Raw genomic sequence first — 9647 nt, forward strand, 5'->3', positions numbered from 1 at the left:
TATAAACACGACATTTGAACTCCATTTTTCACAAAGTCCCTACCGTGGGAGGGAGGGGGTATTCCCCTTGCACACCCTGTCCTCTGCTCAGTCGCTTCGCTCTCTCACCAATTATTTCACGCTGTCACTTGTGCCCCCTTCAAGATTTTTCCCCTCCAAAACTAAGTGTTCTGGCGCGCTGTCTGTATCTGTCATCTTAATTTGCAATTTATTAAATTATGCTTTCCAAAGAAAGGCATTATTGCCTAGATGGAGAGTTTATGTTCGATATGAACAGAATAAAAAATGAGCATGGAACATGGCCCTTCTAAAAATGGATAACCTTTTATTTGAAACACACTGTATAAGCATGAATTCATGACTGAAGATGAAAGTTTTGAAAAAAAATAGTATTTACCATTAATTCTGTTATGCCTCTCAAGGGGGGGGGGCATGCCCCCTGGATCCACCAATGGTACTAATAACATTGAACTTACGATAAGAACGATTGATAAAATCGATGGTGACAATAAGAACTAAAAAAAAAGATATCAATAGTTTTACAATTATATTTTTGATGCTTGAGAAAGAAATTTAATTTTGATTTCCATAAAAAATAAGTGACCCGTTTCACAGTTAGGCGACACTTTTCGTCAACCTGGCTCGTCAAATTTCAAGTTCATTGTATAGGAGTGATAAATACATTTATTTATTGCACTGAGTGTGGATTAAAAAAAAAAATCAATGCGAAGGCTTGATTCATTCCATGTTGCCAATAAAATATAGTAACTCTTTTAAAATGTTGGAGTGTTGTGGCCCAGTGGATTAGTCTCTGGACTTTTAAACCGAGGGTCGTGGTTTCCAATCCCGGTCATGGCGTAATTTCCTTCATCAAGAAATTGATCAAAATTGTGCTGCACTCAACTCAGGTGAGGTAATGGTTTTGCGGCAGGATTAATTAAGGGGTGGCGGAGTGAATGTGGGGGGGGGCTCAGGGAAAATGACACTTCCTCTATTCAAATGGCACTTAATACAAATAACTTTTAAAAAAAATAGCATATTATCTACCTCAGTGGCGTACCGTGGGTCACAGCATTGGGGGGGGGCACCAGCAAAAATTTTGAGTCACTTAGTGAGCGCGCGAAGCGCGCTCAGATGTCAGGTATACTGACCTAATAGAGACATTTTAAGGAAGCACTTGTAGTCATTTGTAATCATAAATTAAAAAAATACGCATCTCATCAATTAAAGAATGCGAGCGCGAAGCGCGAGCTGAAAATTTTTGATATTCAGACCTAAAAAGGGACATTATAATCAACTTTGTAATCATGATACGTACCTGTCTCGCTAAACAATGCAAGCCCGAAGCGCGAGCCGAAATTTTTGTATACATTGACCCCAAACAGGGAGATCTTAAGGAATAATCCCTTAATAGTATACATATCTCACCATAGTCATCTAATGCCAATGCCAAGCGCTTGCTGATTTTGATAGAATTACATTTAAACACTTATGAAGCACTTGTACTCATTGTAATCATGAATAACATACGCATCTCACTAATCAAATATTGCGAGCGCGAAGCGCGAGCTGAAAATTTAGATCTGAAGAGGGGCATTTTATGGCTTGTTTGTAGGAATTTACTAAGACCATACGTATTTAACTAACCATACGCATAACATACGCATCTCACTAATCAAATATTGCGAGCGCGAAGCGCGAGCTGAAAATTTAGATCTGAAGAGGGGCATTTTAGAGCTTGTTTGTAGGAATTTACTAAGACCATACGTATTTAACTAACCAAATGATGCGAGCGCGAAGCGCGAGCTGAAAATTTTTGATATTCAGATCAGACAAAGGGACATTTTAAGGACTGATTTTAGGAATTCACGGAGAGCAGACATATCTCACCAATCCACTGATGCGAACGTAATCACGGACAGGAAATATTTTATATTAAGACCTTAACATGGGGCAATTACTTTAAGTAGTCATGAAAAAGAAGCATATGTCACTGCATAAAACAATAATATATTTGGTGTATATTGACTTGAAACGGGAGTTTTTCGTACAACAGGTTTATATATCTCTTAAAACAGACAATGCGAGCACCAAGGACAATGACATCATAGGCCCTGAGCAAATAAAGTTTCATAAAGTTAGGATAAAAATGTTTTCTATGTAACATAACATGATTATAATATAATATACCATTATAATGAATAATAATTTCTTCTTTCCCACTACGTTCCTCTTCCTTTCTCCCTCTTTTTTTTCCTTTTCCCCGTTTTTTTTTTTTGGTCAGCCGATTGCACGTGCCCCCCATGCCCCCCCCCCCCGTAGTTACGCCACTGATCTACCTCAGTGGCGTATAAATGAACCAAAAATTTTGAGGAGGCCAGACGTGGTGTACGAGGCTAAATTTATTAAGGCTGCGAGCGAGCGGATGTTGACACTTATTAATCACAAATAATATAATTTGTGATACATAGATTTTAACATAATATTCAGAGAATAATATGTCAATAGTGGGATAGGGTGCAACATATTATTTTCAACATCATTTTTTGCGTCTTCCAGGGCACCCTAATGTAAAAGGTCAAACGCACTCTGTAGGCACAAAGGGTATTTTTCATTTTGAAAAAAAAACATTTCCTAAGTCCTATGGGAATTTGATGCCCTTACAGAAAAGAAAGGACGTAAATTGCAAAATACCTTACATTTACAACTGGACATTTTAAATAAACTAGAAAATAAAAGGGGCATTTGTTAGAAGTATATAAGGACATATTAAAATGGGCACTTGATCAAACGTAAAAAGGGGCACACTGCACTCAATTCAACTATGAAAAAAAAGCAACTGAAGGGGGCATTTATCAGAAACAAAGAAAGAAATATTCAAATGGGCACTTGATTAAAGGTAAAAAGGTGCACACTGCACATAATCTCACTACGAAAAAGCGCAACTGAAGGGGGCAATAACGTTTTGGAAGGATTTTTAAAAATAAAAATAGACTGAATTCAAACGATGCTTGAAATGCACCATTTTACAAATCAGAAAATCAGCAATTTTCAGCTCTCGCTACGCGCTTGCATTATTGGTTCAATAATATCATGTTCCCGAATCTAAATTAAGCTTAAGATCAGTGGATCAAACATTTCCTGCTCGCGCTTCGCGCTCGCATTATCGATTCAATGAAATCCTCTAAATGAATTCAAATAGAGCTTGAAATACCCTCTCTTCAGATCATTAGGCCTATATCAATATTTTGATTATTCATTGATATACTTTGTGACCCCCTTTATATATACATATACAGTGCGTCCCAAAAAAAACTATACACTTTTGAAATGGCTGCCAAATAAAAAATATAGCATTTTGGGGAAAAAAAATTACATGTATGGAAAGCCATTAGAGTCAACTTTCAAATGACACCAAAAAGTTGGAAAACTGTTCATGCTTGAGCGAGCACTGCCCACTGAAACAAAGGGTATGAAAATTAGGGTGGGCTGGAATTAGCCTTCCAATTTATGTCAGTTTTTAAGAGGCAAATCCTTTCGAACTTGCAAAGTTAAGGGCGTTGTGATAAATTAATGATCAACCGTGACCAGTTTTGGTTGCTTATGCAAATTCTATAAATTATTAAATTGAACTTTAATGAATGAGTGAACACAAATTACACTTTTGGGGCAGCATTTCAACTTCATCATTTGGATCTCTTTTTGGGCAGCATTTCAACTTTATCATGTGGATCTCAGCAGTGTGTTCATGGGAATCGGGAGAATAGGGGGTGAGATAGGAATTAAGTGGGAGAAGAAGGTTGATGGAATAAGGGTCAACAGAACATTCAGCCCCCGCCCCCTCCCTCTTTCCCGCCCTCCCCTCCTGTTGAGAGACTGATAGCTATTGTCATGAACGCGTGAAGTCCAGAGCGGAATGTTGATTTAATGATTAATTCTGAATTGGGGCATCAACTTATTCCTATCAATCATTTCATCAACAATTTTATCAGTAAATCAACTCATTCAATGTGCAATGTGATCAATCAAACATTCAGTTTTTTTTTTAAATAAATTATTTCATTAATCATCATAATCATTAAATTTCTTGGTAATAATTCAATAAAAAGTGACCATCAGCCACCGGTCACTTGGCAGCTAAGTTTTGAATAGGCTACAATCCAGGAAGTGAGACAGAGAGGGGGCTGGGAAATGGAGGTGGAGAGGGGAGGGTACATGATTATGACTTTTAATTTGTAAAAGGACAAAAAGAAGAGGAATGCCCTTTTAACCAAGTCTTAGCATATCTCGCCCTCTTGCTTGTAACAGGTACCATCACATTACTCTGACTCTCACGAATACACTTCTACGGTCCACAAGATGAATATGCCACACTAAAATTTCAATTCCTGTTCACTCATGCATTAAATCTCAATTTAGTAACTCATGAAATTTGCCTAAGAAACCAAAACTTATCTCACTCATTAATTTAGCTTAGCAAGTTCCAAAGGACTAACCACTCAAAAAAACTGTAAGGCTAATTCCTGCCCAGCCTAGCCGAGCTTAGTGTCTGAGGAGGAAATAAGCGGGGGGGGGGGTTGAGATGGAGGGAGGGGTTGCTAAATGTTCTGTTGACCTTTATCCCATCAACGTACTTCACCTACCTATTAAAGTCATATTACCCCTCTTCTCCTGACTTTCATAAACACATTGTTGAGATCCACATGATAAAGACAAAATGCTGCACTAAAAATTGCAATTTACGATCACTCATGCATTAAATTTCAATGTAATAAATTCAATTTAATAACGCATTAAATTTTCACAAACAACAAACTATCACAACTGATCTTTAATTCACCAAATAACCCTCAACTTTGCAAGTACCAAATAAAAAACCTGAAAGAAATTGGAAGGCTAATTCCGGCCCACCCTAATTTTCATACCCACTGTTTCAGTGGGCAGTGCTCGCTCAAGCATGAATAGTTTTCCAACTTTTTGGTGTCACTTGAAAGTTGACTTTATCGGCTTTCCATATCTATAAGTTATTTCCCCCAAAGTGCTATATTTTTTATTTGGCAGCCATTTCAAAAGTGTATAGTTTTTTTTGGGACGCGCTGTATATACATATATATATATATATACATATATATAGTGTGTTTGTGTATGAGGGTGTGTGTGTGTGTGTTTTGTGTGATCGAGATCCTTTTGAATGTTGATTCACGATTTTGCCCCCCCTCCCCAATCTGAAAAATGGATCGACGGCCCCTGATTGCTTTTAATTTATCTTCATTTTTTTGGATGTGAAAGCGACAAATTGGAAGGAGCACAACACTATTCCCAATCAATATGTAAACGAATATTTGATAGTTCTTTCAACCATTGTATAATTTTGTTCCAAAATGTATATCGGACATTCTGAGAACAAATGAATAAATGTTTCTTCTTCGACTTTACACAAAGAACAAATCTGAATAAATTTTATTGATTTAAAAAAAATGAATTTACACCAAAATTCAATGTATGATCCAAAGCTGAAACCACCTCAATTTCGTATCCGTTGTACAATTCTGTTAAATGTTGCAAATTACCGACCAAGCATCTTGAGAGTACTGAATGTTTAGTTTGATGTTGCATTTATCTACAAATTTCCTCCTAACTTTTTGAAAAGGGAATATCTTGTCGTAAATGTTCCTCAAAACTTTTTTTTTCATTTTTCAAAAGAAAATTGAAGTGGTAAGGTTTAAAAGGTTGAGTAATGATATTAGATATATGTTTCACGAAAGAACCAAATGACCTTTTTTAAAGCACTCACCACACCACCGTATTCTATAAAATTTGTATGAACATGAAATCCTCTAAATTTATTTATTGGAAGCAATTGCCCTGAATTATCCAAAACACCGTTTATGAATCTCACTCCCTTCTTTGTCTAATGGTTATAAAAAATACACACCACCGATTTTAAACTCTATCATTAAACCATAAGAGTTTGTCATTACTTCCTGTTTTGAAGAACATGAAAAACAAAAATTACACCAAGCTAGTAAAAGAGTAATCCAATTTTTTTTTATTGATTAGGATATAATTGATTACAAAGTTGTTTTGAACCTCCCTCAACAGAAAAAATATTGTTGATGACTTGAGAAAAATCCAAAGACTACAAAAGTTATTAGTATGTTTGTGACTTCATATTCGAGCAGTATTAATGAAATGTAATTTTCTCAACAACAAAAAACAATTTTTTTATTGTACCTTCAGTATATCAAAAGACACATCATTTCACAACCGCTCCTGAAAGATAGAAAACAAAATAGTCGCCGCCATTAACCATAAACAAGACCCCCAGGGGGAATTTGCTCACCTGAGCTTAAGGATGTAAAAAGCCACTGATTATAAGTTCCTTATATCACTTTTAAGTCAGATGGGCCGAAGGGATCACCCTGATTTTGAAACAAACAACTTCTATATTCACTAAGATAAATGTCTTTATACAATATAACTTGACTGTTCTACTTCTAGCAAAGATTTTAAAAAAATATTTTTTCCTTTGGGGGCTCCCTGGGCATCAAAGGGGGCCATGGTCAACATTTGATAAACAAAAACCACCCTTACCCATAATCCAGTTTTCCTAATATGTTTGGATGAAAATTGACAAAGCATTTAAACAAAGAAGACAGATTACCCCTTTTTCCATGAAGTACCTCTTCCCTAGTTCGTTACCCGCTCAGGGGCCCACCACAAGGTCTGTCATTAAAATTTCTATTGTTCACTTTAAATGTATCTACATACAATATAACTTTACTTTTCTACTTTAAGAAAAAGAGAAGAGCATGTTTCTAATTTAAAGAATTTTGCCCCTCGGGGGTCCTTTCCATGGACCACCATGGGGACCATGAGCACCATCTCATAAAATTTGATCATAACTTGGCTGGAATCTTGATTGACAATCAAGATTCCCGCCAATTTACGATCAAATTTATTAAATTTTGAAGCAGGAGACCAAATACCCTCTTTCCCCTGAGGCTTCCACTCTCATTTCTTTTACCCCCTGCAGGGGCCCAAGGGGGTCACCCCTGTCATGAACAAGTTTTTTATTCACTTATCTACACACTCTCCCGGCACACTCTAAGGCTTGACAGTTCTGCTTCTAGATCTCGAGAAGATATGTTAGAAATATACAGATAAGTCAAATTCAAATGGAAAAGTTTATTGATTTGAAATCCTGACATTCACGGATCATCATAAAAAATGAAATAAAAAACATGCAGAAGAAAACATTGATATAACATAAGCATAACATAGTAACTTTAATAACAAAAATTATGGGTTTCAGATTGTGTTTTACTTAACAAGAGAAAATACTAACCTTGGAATAATTATTAAGAGGGGTTGTGAAATACATGTAATATTATATACATTTATGTGATATGAATACTTGTTAGATACATATATTTATATACATACATCAAGGCTCCACACTAACTTTTTTCTTGGTGGCCCAATCGGTACACCAAAGTCATTAATTTCATATTTTTGGTGGCCCACAAATCAAATTTAGTTGCCCTAAAACAATAGAAAACATTACAATTCATCAAATTCTGGTAGCCAAACTGGGCCACCAAGTGTTGGCTTTGACAGAATTTTGGTGGCCCGACTCTCATTTTTGGTCGCCCTGGGCCACCGGGCCACTGCTAATGTCGAGCCCTGCATACATACAAATAAATAACAATATATTTAAATATAATTGGTATATTACTGAGTACATTATTGAATACATTGAATACATTATTGCATACATACATGAATACAATTCAATTCAATTCAAAAATGGTTTATTGATTAAAAACATGTGTCGCAGCCAAAGGCTGAATAAAACATGTGTACAATTCAAATGAATATAAACAGTAAACGAAATGATCCTTAAATTATATACATAAGTACAAAATAATTAATGCTGAAAACTAAAGTCATACATTGTATTCAGCATACCTTATTAACAATTGATGTGAGCGCTAAGATAGAATTTAGTCCCCAAAGCACCCCCCCCTAAAACCACACCCGAGGATGGGTCAGTTATAACCTGGAAACATCCATTTAATTTCCCTACATTGCTTGATTTTACCCCTTTAATAGATTATTGAAGATATCAAAATGTTCATGTCATGTCATGGGTGAAAACAAAGCATTCATTACTAGTAAAATCAAATTATGCGCTTACATGCAAGTATCTTTGCCTGCAATAAATTGTCTTTCTTTTCCCACATAATCATTTCACAGTTTATCTCACATAAACTTTTCCCATCCCATCCTCCACAAATTGTTTAATTTCTGGCCATGCTTGTACATGTAATATCAGATTTAACCCTTAAAGGCCCAGGGTTTTTCCGCAACAAATCCATCATGCTAAAAATTTTCGCCTGCGCCGTTCACTGACTTTTTACTTTCAAGTCTCATGCAACTTTTGAGACCAAATTTGCGATTCCATGATACGAGGTTGCGAAATTGTGCAACGATATGTAAACGTATGTCAAACCCAAAATTTCTGAAAAACATTAATTCATGTACAAATCTAATGCAAATTGTGTATTTAGCAAAAATTCATGAAAGTATCATTCCTACTTTTATTTGCTTCATTCATTTTGTCTTTTTCATAATCAGAATTAAGTCTCCAACAGTTTCCATTGACAAAACAATAAAATAAAAAAAGGACATAGTTTTGTGTTGATGAACCTGTGCAAATAAGATGACAAACATGTCTTTTTAGAATCATGTGACTATGAGCTTCAAACTTGTATCATGTACATGTAGGGTGGCAATAATCACATTAATTTGGGTGGTATGGAGTTCAAAAGTTCCTGATTATATGTGTATGCCCGCAATCATTTCGGTGATATTTCAAGAGCCTTTTGAGGTTTAAAGGGGTACTCCAGGCTCAAAATATTTAAAGCTAAATAAAGAAAGGTAAAATTCACCTAGCAAAACAATGAAAAGTTCATCTAAATTGGATGACAAATAACAAAGTTATGGAATTTTAAAGTTTAGCAATATTTTGTAAAAACAGTTGTATGCACATCATTATGAATATTCATTAGATGGGCCGATGATGTCATGTCCCCACTTTCCTTTTTCTTTTGTTATTACATGAAATCGTAATTTTTTCATATTTTCATACATGTGTGCATTTTATGCCCATTCATAATATAATAAGTTGCAACAATTAATATCTCATGCATTTAATCAGTTGTCAATCCAAACTATTTCATTCTTGGTGGACAAACTTTGAATAAACATAATATCATAATAAATTAAAAAACAGTAAGTGGTGATATGATATCATCAGCTTGCTCATTGAATATTCATGAAGACATGCATAGAACTGTTTCACCGAAATAATGCAAAGCTTGTAAATGTCCTTTGTTATTTCTTGCCTGATTTTGATGAAATTTTCAGTATTTTGTTTGTCTAACTTTACTTTATCTGTTCACACCATAAAATTCTCAGCCCGGAGTACCCCTTTAAATCTCTAACTTGGATCATGTATGCATACTGGTATACGATGATGTTGATTTGTCATTTGGTTGGCATGGTCAAGTGTTGAGGGTTAAAGCAGATTGAATAAAAAAAAAGCAGTTTGGGGGCCATATTAAGTTGATTAGAACAAATAT

The sequence above is a fragment of the Lytechinus pictus genome, chromosome 17 (genome assembly GCF_037042905.1).
Source record: "Lytechinus pictus isolate F3 Inbred chromosome 17, Lp3.0, whole genome shotgun sequence".
Taxonomy (NCBI): domain Eukaryota; kingdom Metazoa; phylum Echinodermata; class Echinoidea; order Temnopleuroida; family Toxopneustidae; genus Lytechinus; species Lytechinus pictus.